This window comes from Zeus faber (assembly GCF_960531495.2).
Source record: "Zeus faber genome assembly, chromosome: 21".
NCBI classification, from domain to species: domain Eukaryota; kingdom Metazoa; phylum Chordata; class Actinopteri; order Zeiformes; family Zeidae; genus Zeus; species Zeus faber.
The window spans coordinates 18,182,983-18,202,944 of NC_137208.1; the positions used below are offsets into that span (position 1 = coordinate 18,182,983).

Here is a 19,962-nt window from a genome sequence, read left to right on the forward strand (position 1 = left end):
TAGAATTTGACAATTTCCATAGATAATATACCTGCTTATGATCCCCCTCTTGTTAAGTCGATCAAAACATCGTAAATTACAGTGTATATATATATATATATATATATATATATATATATATATACACACACATTTTTAATAAGTCTTTATATTTAATGTGTTGTAACTGTGGTTTTGAAAGTCATAAAACACTTGCATACTTACTGACATTTGAATATTTATGACCGCTTTAGGGTAAACCTTAAACTCCACTGCCTATCTTGATTCTCAAACCCCTAGAACCACAATAGGTATTTATGGCCGCTAAGATCAAACACCCTGTCTTGGATTTCTTTCAAGCTATTTGGCTGAGGTTTAAACAGGAGGGTGGGACATTTTGACACAATAGTATGTAGCAGTTGTGTATTTACAGGCCTGAGTGGCAAAGAGTAAGACAGGCTAAAGGAGAGCAATCCATAGTACGTATTGCTCTCCTTTAGCCTGGCTTTGTCTTCACACACGTGTAAGACTATTCTGCAGATGGAGGAAAGGGGCAAACGGCCACGGTCTGCAGTGTAAGCCCGATGTGTGGATGATGATTCTTAAGCACACAGATTTTCCTTTTGTGTGTTCATTTTTGTTTGTTGCCTATTGGCCAATGTTGCAATCTCACTCCGGGAGGTGTAAACCGCCCCTGTGCACCGGTCCCCACACTGAAAAGCCCCATAGGACTTGGCTCTGGATTGCATGGCAGAAGGGGGATCCAAATATAACGCCTTTCTCCTGCTGGATGCCATATAGCGGCTCACCGGCCACTTTATTAGGTACACTTTGCTAGCACCAGGTTGGACCCCCTTTTGCCTTCAGAACTCCCTTAATTCTTGTGGCATAGATTCAACAAGGTGTTGGAAACATTCCTCAGAGATTTTGGTCCATATTAACATGATAGCATCACGCATTTGCTGCAGATTTGTCGGCTGCACATCCATGATGCGAATCTTCCGTTCCACCACATCCCAAAGGTGCTCTATTGAATTGAGATCTGGTGACTGTGGAGGCCATTGGAGTAGAGTTCAAGAAACCAGTTTGAGATGATTTGAGCGCTGTGACATGGTGCATTATCCTGCTGGAAGTAGCCATCAGAAGATGGGTACGCTGTGCTCATAAAGGGATGGACATGGTCAGCAACAATACTCAGGTATGCTGTGGCGTTTAAACCCTGCTCAATTGGTACTAAGGGGCCCAAAGTGTGCCAAGAAAATATCCCACACACCATTACACCACCCCCACCCGCCTGAACTGTTGATACAAGGCAGGATGGATCCATGCTTTCATGTTTTCAGGCAACGTTTTTCCAATCTTCTATTGTCCATTTTTGGTGAGCCTGTGCAAATTTTAGCCTCAGTTTCCTGTTCTTAGCTGAGAGGAGTGGCACCCAGTGTGGTCTTCTGCTGCTGTAGCCCATCTGCTTCAAGGAACCACATGTTGTGCGTTCAGAGATGGTATTCTGCATACCTTGGTTGTAACGAGGGGTTTTTGAGTAACTGTTGCCTTTCTATTGTCTCAAACCAGTCTGCTCATTCTTCTCTGACCTCTGACATCAACAAGGCATTTTCGTCCACACAACTGCCGCTCACTGGATATTTTCTCTTTTTCGGACCATTCTCTGTAAACCCTAGGGATGGTTGTGCGTGAAAATCCCAGAAGGTCAGCAGTTTCTGAAATACTCAGACCACCCCGTCTGGCACCAAGAACCATGCCACGTTCAAAGTCACTTAAATCCCCTTTCTTTCGCTTGAACTTCAGCAAGTCATCCTCACCATATCGACATGCTTAAATGCAATGAGTTGCTGCCATGTGATTGGCTGATTAGCTATTTGTGTTAACAATTGAACAGGTGTAGAGAATAAAGTTCCCGGTGAGTATATATAAACAGTAGACACCTTGAACACAATATGATAATGAATTGGACATGGGGGAGATTTCTGTCTTAGCCCCATGCAGAGCCACCTTTCCCAAAAGTTTCCTAAAATCGCCAGTCTTGGTTGTGTCTCGATCCCTAAGTAGGAATGTGGGAGATCCTTTGTCTTATTAAAAGTTCTGTCTGGGGAAACGTCAGGTTCTTCCGGGGCATTCTTTAAGGGTTCTTTATGGGGGCTCCTCTTCGGATTTCCATCTTCGGTCTGTCTCTTCTGATTGCTGTGGTGTCTCATCTCACGTGCAGATAAGTCGTTGTGGTTGTGAAATGGGCTGGGATTGGATGGATGAGAAGCTGCAATATACACCGTTCAGCAACAAAATGAAAAACACCATTAAAAACACCACCACTAATATTGTGGAGCTCCCCCCGTGCCAGCAAAACAGCTCCGTGGAGGCATGGACTCCACAAGACCTATGAAGGTGTCCTGTGGTATCTGGCACCAAGACGTTAGCAGCAGATCCTTTAAGTCCTGGAAGTTGCGAAGTGGGGCCCCCATGGTTCCAGCTTGTTGTTCCAGCACATCCCACAGACGCTCCAATGGATAACCTCGGCCATCCACATGATGTAGAAGTAAATGTGATTCATCAGACTAGGCCACCTTCTTCCGTTGCTCCATGGTCCACTTCTGACGCTCACATGCCCATTGTAGATGCTGTCGGCGGTGGACAGGGGTCAGCATGGGCACTCTGACTGGTCTGCAGCTACCCATTCCCATACACAGCAAGCTGCGATGCACAGTGTGTTCTGACAGTAAGCCTTGGGTGCCCATGACCCTGTCGCCGGTTCACCGGTTGTCCTTCCTTGGACCACATTTGGTAGGCACTAACCACTGCATACTGGAACACCCCATGAGACCTGCCGTTTTGCAGATGCTCTGACCCAGTCGTCTAGCCATCACAATTTGGCCCTTGTCAAAGTCGCTCAGATCCTTACGCTCGACCATTTTTCCTGCTTCCAACACATCAACCTCTAGAACTGACTGTTCACTTGCTGCCTCATATATCCCCACCCCCACATACACACACACGCACCTTAGCTTGAGGCCAAACACGAGGGATGGCATCAGTTCTTGGTGATGATGCGAAGTGGGCTGCGATTTGCACTGCTACTTAAACAGGATGACCTCATTCTGTGATGCGCTGTTTTTGAAGCCAATGGCTGTGTGAGTGTGGAAGCCACATGGGCATCGGGGAGTACATATTGAGTTGTTTGCCTTTTTTTTTGTTTGGTTTTCTATTCTGCCCAACGAGGATTTGGAGAAAGCGTGTTCTCAGCCTTTGTCACCCATTAAAGGCGCTTTGATATTGTGAAAGGGCTCCTATTCAGAACGAAATAATTCAGCAGCCCTGTGCATATTAATTAAAAACGAAAAAACGGAACAAAAGTTGTTTTCCTCGCTTCCCTCTCGCTCTACCACTTTGTCCCACTCTCTGTTGCTCTTGATGCTCTGGCCAATTTAGTCAAGAAAAAAACGGTGATATTTACTGACGACCCCGGGGTTACTCCCCATATGGGCTTGCAGCTTGGGCTTTATCCTTCAAATTATAGCTGAAGCCGAAAGCACTTTGGTGCAGAGTGACTAAATGCACATTTGTCTGAAAAGCCCCCTCAGTTGAGCACAATCTTATTCAGCAGCCCAGCGAAGGCGACCGATGATTGTGCGTCAACGCAAGATCCACAGCCACAGCAGATCTCCAATCATACTATATCTCGCTGCGTTTTGGGGAGCCTGGAGATTCTGTTTCGGAGCTGTGGCGCGTGAGGAATTCTAAACGGCCGTTTTCGAGCGAGCGATCTCTCCCACAGCCACGTGGCGGTCACGCGAATGCTGCTCCCATCGCCAACGAACGTCAGCGTAGCAAATAGCGCGACCATCGGCTTGGAAATCTGCCGGGGGCGACATTTAAATCTGGAATCCCAAATGACCCGATTGCATCTGATCACGCGCGTCGTTCCCTTCGGTGTGACCTACCCCCGAGGGTGACGATCCGAGCTCGGTTGCACGGATGACGCAACGTAATGGCATCGCCCGGGCCCAGCGAACGGCGATTCAGTCACATTAGCGGCTCGGGGGTATCGCTCCGCCCCGTACGCCTGTCTCTTCCACAGATCTGGTTTTGTCCTAGTGTTTTTGTTTGCGCCGGGGGTATAGCGGTATAGAGGTAGCGGGTATATATGTCTTTTCCACTTGTGTTTTTAATAAATCTGGCTCATAACAACAATGACACAAGGCAAATCCGGCCACAGCCCGTCGGGTTATTGTTATTTTCACTTTGCCCACCGGTGCGGGGTCGGACCCGCCAGATGAGTCGACGGATTGCTATTGTTCCAGCCGAGAACAACCACGACAACAACAAGAGGGATCCACGATGGGGATCAGACAGCGTTGCCACATGAGGTTCCTTCCACTGCTGCACCCGACTAGAAGGACGTTCCCTCGGCCCCGATTCGTGCCGACTTTCGGTTCCGTATCTTTCCACGACTGATTTCACTCGGAAGAGATTTCGCATAAAACCTCCATAATGACTCCATCCAGGTTTGCTGGAGTGTGACGGTTAATGACGCGGCGAGTATTGTCCCGGCACGGGGCATTGGGGAGCCGGGAAGCCGCTCTTCCATTCGGAAAAATCGCGCAAAAGACTCGGTTCGAGAGAAGAGATAAGAGATAATGAGAGACAGAAAGGGGTGTGTGTGTGTGTGTGTGTGTGTGTGTGTGTGTGTGTGTGTGTGTGTGTGTGTGTGTGTGTGTGTGTGTGTGTGTGTGTGTGTGTGTGTGTGTGTGTGTGTGTGTGTGTGTGTGTGTGTGTGTGTGTGTGGTGGTGGGGGGGGGGGGGTCTCTTATGTTACGAAAATAGCGATGGGAAGTAGGAGAGACCCGGCAGGGCCGTCAGCTGGACGAGGTGGCGGTGGTGCTGAGGGAGGCATTGGCGCAGGTCCCTTCAGAGATATAATTACCGTGCAGCGCTCATTAATTAGCACTTGTGCTTATCTGCTAGTCATTAAGATCAGGAATTAGCCGTGGCAATCGCCAGGGAACTGGAAAGAACAAAGATGATAATTCCCCTCATTCACTTCTAATTCCTGTTGTGCCCAGATGCGTGCTGGATCGGATGAGCGTACGCGGCCAAGCTGAAATGTGGCTCCGCGCGGCCCGACTGTGGCATCATCAGGCGTTACTTTGAAATGTTATTTATTATTATGATAAGCATCCTCTCATACAGCAAGTGGGAAGAATCCAGCACGGTGCACGCAATCACACTTTTAATGATGTGTGAGCACTCTCAACAAACTGAAGTGCATAGAATCCCACTTTGTATATTCTGTGTATTTTTATATATTTGGCTATATCTGTTCTATTTTTGTTCTCTGTTTCTGTATATTGGCTATTTGTATTTTATTTTGTTATTTTTATTTATTACTTTTCAGACCGTCTAAGTCTGTAGAGAACGCGCCAATGCACCATGGCAAATTCCTTGTATATGAAAATGTGCCGGGCGGATTCTGATTACATGTTTATCAATGTGCAATGTGTGTTCTTACACATGTATTAATGTGTAATAAGCATATTTAGCATATTCACTGGGATTCCTCAATTTGAAGTGTTGCATAAAAACACAGTGCTGCCACGCGCCATGCCGATCTAAAGCTCCCTGTCTAGCTGACTCACTCCCAGTTTCGCTCTGCGTCTTCGCGCCCTGCTCACATTCCGTCACGCTGTGTCTGTTGTGTGCAACCGGCTCCATCTGCTGACCCACGAACCCGCTCGTGTGTGATGTCAGTACGACAGGTGGCCGATGGATTCCTCGTGAGTCGGGACGCCTTCCATCACGGGTTCACCCCCCGGGGAGGCCTCGGGGCGGAACCCGATTGGCGCGAGGCCGTTTTTTTCCCCGTTGCGCAGCAGCTATAGCGTGGCGCGGAAGGATGGATGGGTCGCTGTAGCGAAACGTCCATGTTGAATCCCTTTCTCTGGACTCGTCCCAAATTCCGTGCAGTGTCAGCTACAGCAGCTGACAGCTAAAAGTTATTACCTGTCCTGAAAAACCACCGCTGTCGTCACCTCCTAACTCATGTTTTTTGCTGAAAAGAATAAATAAATTGCCCCTCTCCCATTTTTTCATCTGTAGGAGCTCAAAATAGTCACAGCCAGGACTCTTGGTCCCAAATTCAAATAGTGAGTGAGTGATAGTGATAAAAGTGGAATGGTGAGCTTGCATTTGCAGCGAAAAGCACATTTCCCGTTGCCAGGGACTGCTTTTCTTTTTGTCAAGCGTTTCTGTGTAACCGCATGTTTCATACTCATGTTCCCTTAGTCTGTGATTGATAACACCATAACCAGCTTGAAGCCCGAAAAGGCCTTTTCCCATCGCTCTTTTAACCCCAAAGCGGAACTAGGCCGAGTTCATGCAACTTTGCGAAAACACTTTGACTTCCATTGGTCAGCCGGTCGTGCAATCTTTTGTCGGTGTTATTTTTCAGTATTATCGATGTCACTCGAGGAACAGGAATGAGGAACTTGGCCTGACTAATAGTGCTCAGTTGGAAATGGGAACAGAGGCTTTTTTTTTTAGGACGTCACTTGATTTATTTTTAAATGAGACGCGCTGTACTTACATGACCTCACTAATTGAAAATGCTGCTGGTTCTTGTGGGGTGTTTTAATTTTGTCCAATATTTTCCTTTGCTTGTCATCCATTTGGTCCGCAACTGGCCAGTAACACATTCACTGTAACACAACCTATACTCAAGCAAAGGCATGCAAGTAGTTTTCAGTTGTTTGAGATTTCCGAAAAAAGGCCAATAAGGAATTGCCATTTAAGCTTATTACAAATAATTGTCTGTAGAATAAATTAGTTTGTTGTTACATAACCCCAAAAATACGCCACCTGCAAACTCATCACATCACTTCTTGTAAAAAGAAGGGGAAGTATGATCACAGTACTTTCATTTATAATCGACCCTAAATAAAGGGCTCTTTCAATCAGGAGAGAAACAAATTGATGAAAAACAATTCAAAATACACTAAAAATCAAATATGGCGGCATTGTAAATGCATGAAAATACATGAAGGTAATTGATAGTTATTAAGTCAGATGGGACCATAATACTGGCGGAGGGTGGAGGCCGGGGTGGAAATCGCCATTTGAGACGAAGTAAGGTCACAGACATGCTGCGTCCGAGGCGTGAACTTGTGGTTTGGGAAGATTTGGCTGCTGAAGGTGACACAAAGTAATGAACGGAAGCGCCGCGTGAACGAGGGAACGTCACACGGCGCCGAGGCGCGAATTGGTGACGCGCAAGACCTGAAAATTTGCGTGAGTATGGCGGGCGTCCCCAGAGCCTTACGTCGTCCCAATGCTTTATGTCACGTGAGATAGTGGATCGTTTCGCTTGTGGTCCACCCTCAGCAATAGGGGTGGGACAAAATATCGATACTGGAATATAACGTGATACTTCCTCTTGCGATAAATGATCGATACACCAAAGCCAAATGTCAACATTCTTATTAAAACATGGCGGCGCTCTAAACAAGTGGTGTAACGGAACGTAGAGACGGATCGCTCCCCAGGGTGCAGCACACATGCAGATTCATTGCAAAATATAACTGTAACAGTGAAATGCAGTTTTACTGCCGTCTCAACGCAGAGTTGCGGCGGGAAGAAGATCGACGAGACAGATGCAGTTCTGCGCTTTGCTCTGAAGCGCGGTGACCGCTTTACGGCGCGTCGGGCTGCGTCGCTGCTACTTCACGACACGTGGTGAATGAGCTGTGGATACGGGGCAATGTCCCCGCTACGCGTCCGCGCGTCCGCCGTATTGGAGCGGTCAAGATCCGCTGGTTAAACAAACACAGCGTCTATTGAGAGACACAGAGTTCTCTCCAAAATCAGCCGTTATTCGCTTAAAACCAATTTTCATGAAATTTGGTTTGCTATAAACGTGACAAATTGAACATGCTGCTGGTTACTTATTGGAATTAAATTGAGTCTGATCATACTTTTCATTCACTACCATGTTTAAAGGAAGAAGGTGCCACGCGTGTCACATATTGCTTCAAACTTCAATTTAACAATTGGGCATTGATTGAATATTTTATATATTGTGAGATTATTGAAACATTGAACTGCGTCTTCCGCCCCTACTCAGAAAACGGCAACATTGCAGCTGATGTCATTTCAGCATGTGGGAAACACCTCCATCAAAGTCTGCAGTGGTTGCGTTGAACAGCTGTCGAACGCTGGCATCGTACCATCAGTGAATTAGCGATGCTGCCACAGAAAGTCAAATAATTGCCCCGCGCCGGATCAAATCAAAGGTGCATATTAGCCAATTAAAATGCCAGCCCCGTCTTTCTGTCGCCGGAGCAGATCATACATTTCACCGCATTCCATCATATCCAACAAAGTGTCTAGATGAGACCGCAGGGCATAGACTGGCTACGCATTTCTTAGAGGAAGCTATTTTAGCAATCGAAAAAGGTGCCCTTAGAAGAAAAAAAACCACTTGAGAGTTCCTAGAGGATCCTGTAGAAAGTCGTATTTTATAGGACATTTCCTATAATTTTCCATCCCCTATGAGAAACGTCATTAAATATCACTAGAATCCTGTGGGATCCTATCGGAATTTGTATGGTATTTCTGATCATACTCTATAATATCTTGCCGTAGAACTCTTTTAGGATCCTATGGGAGATCTCAAGGAAGTATTTCTTTCCACAAGGGTGACGATGTTTTTCGAACAATAAGCCGTGTATGCCAGACCGGCTCACGCTTTCAGTCGTTTTGTCAAATGCGACTTCAAAACCTTCAAAGGAAGCTGAATAATGCAGATAAATGCGAGCAGTCATACTCGCCAACCCTGTTACGATCAGCTGGTTCAGGTTGAATTACTAACGTTGGAGGCGCAAGGTGGGAGCCCGATGGTAGTCGTCCATCAGGTCCCCTGTGTCTCAGAAGAGCACACACCCCACGGGACCCGATGCCTCCAGACGTGTGGCTTTATCACCTCTCACCGTGAAGTGTTCTGAAAAGTCTGGTGCTGAGTGTCCCCTACCAATAGAATATTGAAATTGATGTTGCTTTCCTGCCATCCAGTGCCATATAATGGCCCAGAAACCATAAGGAGCTCAAACCTCAATTTCTCCTAAATTCAGTGGGGTTCGCTGTTCCCGCCAGTGTCATTTGCCCTCTACATGGAGCCCTAGTAGCCACCCTTAAAACCCCCTAAACCGGATCAGGGATTGGAATCCCTTGTAAACCAGTTTCAATGGTTGTATGTTCAGAACACCGTAACAAAGCAATAGCGTGCTGCAGGAACGAGTCCTTAGCATTTCTGCACTTCCAGTTCCCTTGTCCCAATGTCAATGGGTTTTTGGTTAAATGTTTGAAATAAGGCCTGAAATAATCAAATCTAATATAATATATAATATAATATAATAATATAAATAAATAATTAAGCCTAAAAAAAAGCCCAAACCAGGACCATTAAGTGTACCACACGTTCGTGCAATTATGCACGTGCCATCAGGATTGAGGACAATTATTATTATTTTTATAATTTTTTTTAAAATTATTATTATTATATTATTATTTTTTTTTAACTTTTACTATTATCGCTTATGTTTGGCCGTCTTAATATTATATTCTATGTTGCCATTTCCACCGTGAGTGGAAGAACACAGCATTTTCAAGTATAGTTTTATCGTTATTATTATTATTATTACCGTAAGTTAACACGTAAACTCATCTACTCGGTAGTCCGCCTTGACAGCCTCTAGCTGTGTTTATAGGCACGCTCTTGCAACCCATTCTAACTCAGACCTTCCAGGCTTTTGTAGAAGAGGCGGGCGCGCACAATCAAATAAGTTGGAAGCCTAGTGGGGGTGACATTGAATTCCTGCGACCGTGGTGTAAAAATATCGGCTTCATACTTCTGGCGATTGCATTTACGTTTCATAAAAATCATAAAAGTGGTGTTCGTTTGTGAAGATTATCTTGCTGGACCAAACGTGTAAGTGTCATAAACTTGTGCTCGCCACAGAGCATGTTGAGTCTGCAGAGTCATGCAGAGTCCGTCCCTCGATGATTTTTTTCTACCGTCTCCATTGAGTCAGTGTTGCACCTTGGGTTTAGCGGCGCTGTGTGGTTCTATCCACAACATCCGGAGCATTAAGCTCGAGAGGGACGACAGAGGGTAGGAAGCGCAATTCCTTGAAATGGTCTTTGCGTGTCAGGGTCGGCGCTTGAGGTCTTTCTCCTTCAAAACCATGACCTTTTTTGCACCGAAATACGGGAGCTCTCTGAATAGCGAAGCTCGGAGCGTGGACTGCCATGGACACCACCGACTGTAAAGCTCCCGCATGGTAAAAGAAATACGCTAAATACTACTTTCCGGTTCTGTTGGCATCCTCTCTTCCTCCCCCACGGATCCGCGCTCCCATAGACGCTCAACCACGCCCCGCGAAAGGCGCAAAGTCTTTTTAACCTTGTTTACTCCGTCCGAGCCGCCGCGCTCTATTGCTGGAGGGCGCACGTGGTGAGTTGTGTGTCCGTGCGTCTTCCTGTCAGTGTTTCCAAAGCCGTTGGGGAACTTGTGACAGGTCACGTTTGGGCTCAGCGCGAACGAGCGATATTAAGCCCACGTCTGCCAAGAGCTTACTCCGAGCCGTGACACGATTACTTGGCTTCTTCTGGTTTCCCCTCTCACGTTCTCCCTGAAAAAAAATAAAAAAGAAACCCCCCCCCCAAAAAAACCCCCCAGACTAATGCTCCGCAAGAAAGAGCGATCGAGCTTTTCATCCGTGTCCGCATTGAATCGGGACAAACCGAGCGGTAGCTCGGCCCAGTCAGAACCGGCCTGTTAAGTTGCAGAGCAGTTCATTTCCATCGGCCAATTCGTGGCGTAAAATCCGGGTCAAAATTTGCACTCGTGCGTATCGTTTCTCTCGCTCAGCTCCGCGACCGCACGTCGCCACGGTGCACATTTGAGTGATCTTACGTCGCGGTCGAGAAGACAGTTTCCAGCCGTTGAAGCTAAAGTTCGGCGGTTTTCCATCGCACGCGTTCCCGCGAATTTTCGCCGAAATAAAGGCGTTTACCTGAGTTTGGCTTCGTGAAAAGGCCGCAACCATTAAGTTCATTTCATTTTTTAAATTTAGAAATACAAATTTGTTAAGTCGATCCAGTCTATTGCAAATCTGCAACTGTCACAGCCATTTCCAGTATAAAAAAAAAACTGCTCCGCAGAAGACCTCTGGAATATCAGTAAGCCACCGACTCATCTGTCTGTTGACTTTTGTTAGTTTATCGAAAGTGATTTCTCAGTCTGGGGCCTACTCTTAATTATGACGATTTCATCGTCGTGAAAAAAAACTACCATCTAGAGACTATTTCGAATCTCCTCGGGCGGAATGGTGGGATCAAACGCCAATTGGACTTAATGGGCAGAGTATCGGCATCATTAAAAAAATCATTATGACGAGAGTCTTTTTGTTGTGGCAACCGCGCCCTGTTTCCCAATAACCTGAGTGCTCAGCGGCTCATGCCCCAGGATTGACCCATCGATAATGCCGCGCCCGTCATCAGGGCGGTGGAGAAACAAATCCCAGCTCCGCATCATCAGTCAGTGTTCAGCGGAAACGGACCCCGTGCGGCACCGGTCAATAGACAGACACAAACGAATCAAGCTGTCAGCCTCCGCGGCACGCGCCGGCGGGGGAGACGTCTCCGTGCTGGCGCGTGCCGGCGGGGGGTTTCCGCCAACAGGCCGTCGGCGAGTCGCGCCGCATCCCGTCGGGACGGGGCGACCGATCAGTGCGGCGCCTTAATGAATCGAGGTTGAGCGCGGGAACCGTCTCCAGCTGCTCCCCAGGTGGCGATGGGAAATGAGGTTTTCCCGGCTCAGCTGGGAGAGCCATCTGGTGCCAGGGCCCCGACACGAAAGTAGCCAAGAGGGGCCGATACCGTTCCGCGGGCATTGAAAGCCCGGGCGGGAGCACCATGGACACAAAGGTCCTCAGCGCTGCTCTCCTCTTTCATTGCTTCCCACGTCCTTCCTTTGACAAACTTTGCCGGAGCTAATTGCAGAGCCGGTGAGTCACGGGTTGGTTCCCGCAGGCGTTGACAATACAACACCCACGCCACCGAAAAGTGGCGTTTTTTTCGGGGGCAGCTTGAGCGCGGAGACCCGGCTTTTTGGGTTCGGCACAATTGACTCGGCGCAGTCAATCAGAACTGAGTTAATCGGTCTCGCCGAGCGGTCGTTCTCTCGTGGAGGAGCGCAGATCTCTCGGCTGCTTTCAGTTCAAAGCGGCCGGGGGAAAGACCGAATTGGTTTGACAATTGGGATCTTAATAGTGAAATGGGGGCGAAGAGGATAAGACGAATAATTTGCGTGGCGCTATCAGCGATGCGGCGAATCGGCTGGTTCGGAATTGGTTTCAAAAAACAGCGAGAGTGTTTTATTTCCGATGCGGCGGGTGCCTCTCCGTCACCATGTTGTGACCGCTGCCGTACGTAATTACAGGTACCTGGCGGCTCGGTCTCCTCCCTGCTTCCTCACCCCTCCATCTAATTGCTGTTTTCCCTACCAGAGCTCTCCGCCGTAAAGAAGGACAGCGTCGTTGTAGTCAGGGAGTGACAGCGAACAGCCATTTCAATTAGGGAGTTCCCGGTGCCAGGTGAAGGGCTGGTCAGCTCACCCCCCCCCCCCCCCCGCTGGGTAAACAAATAGGATTTAGGGGAGAGTTAGTGTTACAGATGATAGGTGGCATTGAGGAGAAAAAACAAAACAAGAAGCTCAAGCTTTTTTTACCGGTCTGCTTTGGCTCGGCACAACCGCACCTCTTTATACTCTAACATTTACCCAGTGCTAGGGCTGTCACAATCATATACGTATAATCTTATAATAGTACTACTACTACTACTAATAAAAAAAAAAATTAAAAAAAAATAATAATAATAGTAATAAAAACAATAATAATAATGCTAATAATAATAATAATAATAACAATAATTATAATAATAATAATAACAATTATGATAATAATAATAATAACAACAATAATAATAATAATAGTACATGCAGAAGAACCGTCTATTCATATGGAACATTTCAGGTAGACAGTTGATAATCCCACCTAATACACAATGTATTTATTAGTATTATTTTGAATGTATTCGTTTAAAATTCCCCTTCAATTTGGATGGATACATAATGTCTATGGAATCTTTCGATTTTACTAATTGTTTCCCACCAGCTCAAATAATTGTGATTCAGCGATTATGTAACACTGTGATTGAGGCAGCTCGACCCAGCGGTACGTATCCCAGGTGACTAAACGCACCAGTTAATACAACAGACCACTCCGAAGAAGTGAACAAGGAAACACAGAACTGTATTCGTCCTTTGTATACCGCCTACTTTCATGTTAAGAATGAATCACAGAGAATCATTTCTCACATCATATTCCCACTATTGAGATGCCATTTCCTTGTGTTGCACACCCGAAATGTCACAATATCCTGATTACACCCCTGTATGTTATGACAAGTCATAGTGATTTTATCTGTTTCAGCATTCAACACTAGCTGAGCCATTCAGTGCTGAGGGAATGAGTGCTTTGGGTTATTTCAATATCAGGTATGGATACTTGTCTGTGAAAAGCAGAATGAGTGAGACAGCTTCTGGAGTGCCAGCAGTGCAGGGACTGAGCGTTGGCTGGAACAGCCAACACACTCACCTCTGCGCGTTTTTGATGTGTTTTGCTCCCTGCTGCCGGAGGAGCATGTAAACCCTGTGCACCCAGTGCATTCACACGCCGAGATACTGGCAAAAAAAATGGAATTTTGTATTTCTGAAACTGGAGAGCCCCAGAAGAGGAGGGCTAATCCTCTTAAGTGCCTGTCCAAAACACGTCTGCGCGTCCCCAAAATCAACCCCAAGATCCCAACATGTATGCTTTGAGTTGCTCGGCTTGACTTTCAAAAATGTTTAGTCTCCTACATTTCACTTTGCAGGTATGCGTTTTAATATTTGTTTCGCCCCCGATAATTCATTTTCCAGCTTTGATCGGTGATGCGTGACAAATGCGCCGCACTTATGCAGCGACGATCCCTGAAACTGTGGGAATTTACTTCATACGGCTGGATAACCGATAACTGAGACTGGCACTTTGCTATGCCACTTGTCCGGTTAAGCCTGCCGAGGGTTAAACCACTGGCTTTTGGATAATGAGGCAGACAAGCACAGGCACATCGTAAGCGGAGTGCGTCGTAGGTCTTCATCACCCGGTCCCGAGTCAATGCCAATAACTCAGGTGTTTCTTGCGTACAGAATACACACAAGCTGGTACCAGAAGAAACATACCTTGTACGGGGTATTTTAACACCAAGTCAAGTCAGGTGGATTTCTTTAGCACTTAATCACAGCACAGCCTCAAAGGGCTTCACAAGCTTCACATTGTCAATAGTCGTTGCCATAGTTGATGGCATTTCAAAGTTCAAAGTTCAAAGTTCAAAGTGTACTTTATTGTCAATCGTACCATGCAACACGTGATTACACAGAGGATCAAAATTGTGTTTCCCCATACTCCAAATGTGCAGTTATATTTGTAACACACAACATATAACATGAAAGTGCAAAAAGACAACAACAATAGACACAACAACACAACAAGACTAAGGATAGTCTTAATATACTCAAGAAGTCAAATGAGGTCTGTTATTTAGGTAATAAGGTAATAATTTCCCGGTCAATGGCATCGCCAATGGCATCCCGCTCAACCCCCACAAGGAAAAACTCCCTCGAGAAGGAGTCGCAAAGGGAGGGGCCTCCCAGGAAGGCCAGGCTGCAGTGGGTGCTGAGTGGCCAATCTTATTTGCTTATAAGTATCAAAACAACATAATGAGACAGCGTGGTGTTCATTGCCGTCGGTGGGACCAGTCCAGGGTCCCACTGTGTCGTCGTCCCCCCGAACACCACCACCTTTCTAACAAAGGATCCGACATAGAGGCGCCCAAGCTGTGATAGTCTTTGGTCTAGAGATCCGCAAAGCTTAGACTGAAAGCATGACGTCAAACGCCCTCTCTCCCAATTTGTGTAAACGGGAGTAGCTAAGAAATGCCACTGCTGCATTGCCACAGTCGCAGGAAAGTCTCGTCAGGATGCCTTTTAATCTCGTCCTCTGTATTAAGCTACTTAGGTCCTGAAATACAACCATTACGGTGCACGGATTGAGGTGCGCAGGCTTAACGGGGCCGCGCAAAGTTTATTCATAAATGTGCTTATTCACACAAGCTAATGCACACCTACACGGAGGCGGCCGCGAGCTCTCATGACTGCACTGAGACTAGATAATCCTCGGGCTCAAGAGCGAGCGACTCTTCTTCCGCTCCCCGACCAGACGCTCCATCTCATCAGCACCCGCAATCCATCATCATATTTCAGATGGCCTGACTAGCGGGTATTGAAATGGAGCGTTTTTTTTCTCGTTTTTTGTTTTTTTTTTCCCTCACTTCCCTTTCATAGTCTGTGAATGTGTACTGTCCAGTGGGGTGTTACAGTCACCCTTCCCTACATTTTTGGACTGTTTGGTCCATAGAGTCTGGACGCAACTCAAACAAAATTGTACAAATTCTCAGATATACCATTAAATCAACATCGAACTTGTGATCTCTGTGGTCCTTAGTTGGCAACTTTTGCAACTTGAACTAATAATCGAACGAGTTGATAATTCTTGATGGTAAATGCCATAGATGGTCTCTTTCAACGGTGAAGCAGTGTTACAGTACAGTCACTCTATCTCGCTTATCCATCTAATATGATATAGACTAGACAGGCTGTGGGGCTCAAAATATCTCAGAGCGATCAGGGAGGGAAGCTTGGAGGAACTTGGAGCTATGATCTGGGCTGGCTTTTAATAACACGAGAGAAATGGTTATTTTAACACACAACTTAAGGGGCCGGCTGGCAGGGGCTGTTGCGTGTTGCTATGTTACATTCAATATCTTCATTAACGCAGCGCTACGTGGTCCCCTCAGCTGAAACATCCACTCTTTTTTGGGATTTCCAGCCATACTCGAATCCCTGGGATGGACAACGCGTGACCTTCCACGCGTTCTAAGCCTTTCAAAGGTTCCTGTTCATGTTTGAATCCTTTTTCGTGAAACAAACCTGTATATTATGAGTCAATTTAATGAGTGAATGAGTAAAAGTCCTTTGTAAACCCTCTTAAAACCCACCCGCCTGGGTGGTTTGGGGGGCGTTAAAGGGCACAGCCCACCTCTGCGCCGTGACTTAAAAGCTCGCTCCGTCGGGCACTTTGAGTTGAGGCCTGAGCTTAAAACCGTCAATCCTACTCAGAGAAAACGATTAATCCCCATCCCAGATGTTGGCCTTTTTTTCTTTTTACAATTTATTTACACCCGAGTGCTCACCTTTAAAGGACTTTTCTTTTTTTTCGGGAGAACGTTTGAGCTATAGGGTGTTTTTTGAAATTAGGCTGCAGATCACCTCACATCCCTTTGGGTTTTAATGTTGCCAACAAATGACACGGCGCCCCATATTTTTCTCTCGTACTGACTCCTCTCTCTCTCTCTCTCTCTCTCTCTCTCTCTCTCTCTCTCTCTCTCTCTCTCTCTCTCTCTGCTGCTATCTACCTCCCTCACTCCATCATTCCTCCTTCCTCTTTTCTCACTTTGCTCACTCCCTGCTGGAGACCCGGAGCTGTGAAATTGCCCGAGAAACATCAATCATGCCTCCATTGCCCAGACAGCCTCTGTTACTGACGCTGACCGTGGTCGGTCCTCTTGGAGGGTTTTGTTTTTCTCGCACCATTGTTATACAACACTCCTTTGACAGCTTCTCTCTCTACAGCAACCTGCGTCTCTGGAGACCGGTAGAACCCCCCGCTATGTAACCGCCGCGAGAAGGATTGGGCTCTCCAATCCCCTCGCGCTCCATTGCGACCTTCGTAACGTGTTTATATGTTAAGCATCCCCTCACTCACGCAAACAGAAAAAGAATGTTGGGCATCCAGGGGCCACGTGTTGGATTGCCATTTCCCCAGATTGGATTGGATTGGATTGAAACGCTTCCCCACTCTCTGGCGGACTGGATGGTGGCTGCGCTATCAGTCGGGTTTAGACACGGCACTTATCGTACTGGGTGATAAGGGAGCGAAGCTGAACGGTCCCAAACAATGACGGCGTCTATCCTCTTCTGTCGGGAGTGTGGCGGCGGAGTCAAGATATTCAGATAAGGCGGAGGGGATTGTGCGGCGGGGCGAACAGCGCTGTATTTTCGAGACTGGTGGGTGGGGAAATGGCGGCTCATGTACGGCGCTGTGGATTGTCCTTGGTTCCACGCATTTGACCGCCTACCTGCTAAAATCGCGGGTATTAGCATTATTTTTCAGGGCTTTGTTGTTACGATCGGCGTTGTAGTGACAGCGTCACCAGATGTGCTCGCAGCCCCCTACCCCGCCGCTGTCTTATGGCGTCGACTTTACTCGTGTGCTTGACGGCTTTGAGTACTCAGGAACGCAGACACACACACACACACACACACACACACACACACACACACACGCCTTGACAACCACACAACCGAGTACCTACAACATGACAACACGCCACAGAGAGTAAAGAAAACCTCACTGAAAAAAAATGTTCCGTCTGCGTTGTCGGCGTTCGCCCTGTTTGTGGCTCCCTGTGTGCGTTGGAGAACATCATTCAAACAGTGAAATTTGTTGCGCTCAAAGCTTATCAGTGCTTTTTACCACGGGCTTGCTTGAGTATGTTGATCTTGCATTTGTAAATAAGTGACGATGCGCCGTGCATGCCAAAGTGTTTTCCACTTGACTTTGTTTCACTTTGAATTGTCTTTTGCAAACAAGTGGCTTCTACATAGTGTTGCACCGGTGCGCCTAACAGGGATGAGGGTTGAACTGTGCTCCGACATGACATACCCAAAATAGCATACAAACATATTGAGTGTCAGAACAGCCAAGAACACCTTTTCATGGGGGTTCATTTACAGTACACATGGCATGGACAGCCATGGACAGTCACCGACAGTCAATTTGTGTAAAGGTTAAGACCATATCAGGTTTTCTGCACCACAGGGACTATTGACAGGTACTGTCTCTACTTTCATGCCTGGTTCCCGCTGCAGAAAAGCACTGACAGGCAATAAGATGGTGTCAGTGTTTTTGAAAAGGTGCTGGATTGAATTGGGATAATGTAACAGGTCGTGAGATGCAAATTGGACAAGGAACACTGCGTTATGAGGGAACTGCTGTCCCCGCTTTCTTGACCTAACGCAAGCCTCCTAAAGGTACGCTTTGTGACTCCGTTGGGAGGTAGGAACAAATATGGACGCTCCGTCAAGTCCAACCTTTTTTTTTTTTTTTTTTTTTTTTTTTTTTTTACTACAAGCCTATTGCGCTAAAGGAGCAAGTATCGCTTCCCGCAAAGCGATAGGAAGCAGGAGCTCTCGCCTCAGTAAAACACCTGCATTCCTTAAACAATAATTATCCCCTCGTAATAGAAATTGCAGTGAAAAAAAAGTGGGCGATTTGTATTGACTCCTCCAAATGAGCTATTCTGCGTGCATAATAGTGTTTGTTGGCATACGCTCGGTTTTGGAGAGCAGTAATAGGGTCTGGACTAATGGGGTTGGGTGATGTTGCAGGGTCTAGTTAAACAGTATGTGGGACGGCGGGAAGTGTTATCTTGCAGTAGCAGAGGGAGGGAGAGAGCGTCAGCCGGGGAGAGAGATGGGAAACAGAGAGCGGGGAGAGAGCCAGGATGGCGGTTGTTCTTTTATTCGTTCCGACTGTAGAATTGTGCACCTTGGGGTGTATGCGATTTGCTTTGCAAAGGCAGAACTGTGTAAATGGTGTAATGTTATTCTTTTTTGGAAAGGGCGAGTTATGTGGGTGTTTTGTTTTTTTTTTTGGCAGGGGTTGGGCTATGTTGAAATCTCTGCACATCAAGCGAGACAATAGCGTGCGGATGTCGCCTCACTGAACTTGTCCCTTGCGCAGTGCCCGACTTGAGTCATTTGTCCCCGGTCTTTTCTGAGGACGACAGCTCAGCATGATTTCATTTCAAAATCCCCCTCATTTCTCCCAATATGTCGTGGGAAGCTCATTTCCGCGTGTTCAGATTGAGCAAAGGGACCGTGCAGGGGTGTTTTTTTTGTGTGTGTGTGTGTGTGTGTGTGTGTGTGTTTTTTTAAGCTGCAGCTGCGTGGAACAGCACTGACTTTGCGGTCTTGTGCAGCCACTCGACAGCCCTAATGAAAGCCACGTGTCATAGCAACAGTCACAACAGGCGGAGGCTGCCACGCCGCCGCCGTTGTTGCGGGCGTTCGATGCGCTATGTCTTGTGTGGCGGAGCATTTCCTCTCCAAATGAACCTTCGCGCTTCTCGTTGACAGTTATTTCATGCCTTGTTGAAGGGTCGGTCCCTGGGTTTGACAGGAACAAGAGAACGAGAGGCTTCCACCGCACTGCGTTTTTTTTTTTTTTTTTTTCACTGGATCGTAGTTGATACGTTGGCTTAACCGGATGGGTCATAAACAAAATTTAATATTTAGTGAAATATTTAATTTTGTTGTTAAGACGCACATTGGAAATTTTCTTTTTTTTTCCACCCGGTAGAAGTCTAAGGCTTTTTTCTTTGTCACATGAAGTTTACAATGTTTACAATGTGGTGCCGTCGACACACGCGCGGGGAGTTGTTTTTATGCTTCCACATGGTGCGGAGTATTCTGTCCTCCTCTAATTATGATGTAATTACAGTTTGTGGTTCTTTCATGGTTTTTTACATCTGTTATGGTCGAGCGACGGTGCAGCAAGCAAAGAAAGTGCGATGGCCCGAAGAGAGATGCCGTAAAAAAACGATTAGGAAAAAAAATATCAACTTTCTAATGAGGGAAATGCCGTTTTACCGGGCCATGAAATGTCAATACCGATATGTAAACCAGAGCTTGTGACG

The 19,962-nt window shown here is 46.7% G+C and overlaps 1 protein-coding gene across 2 annotated transcripts in view; it reads left to right on the top strand.

The window, feature by feature from the left end:
* Window positions 1–19,962, top strand: part of LOC307246568 (ankyrin repeat and BTB/POZ domain-containing protein 3-A) — a gene marked incomplete at both ends in the record, with an annotated part of 123,925 nt that overhangs the window by 998 nt on the left and 102,965 nt on the right. The window lies entirely within an intron of this gene.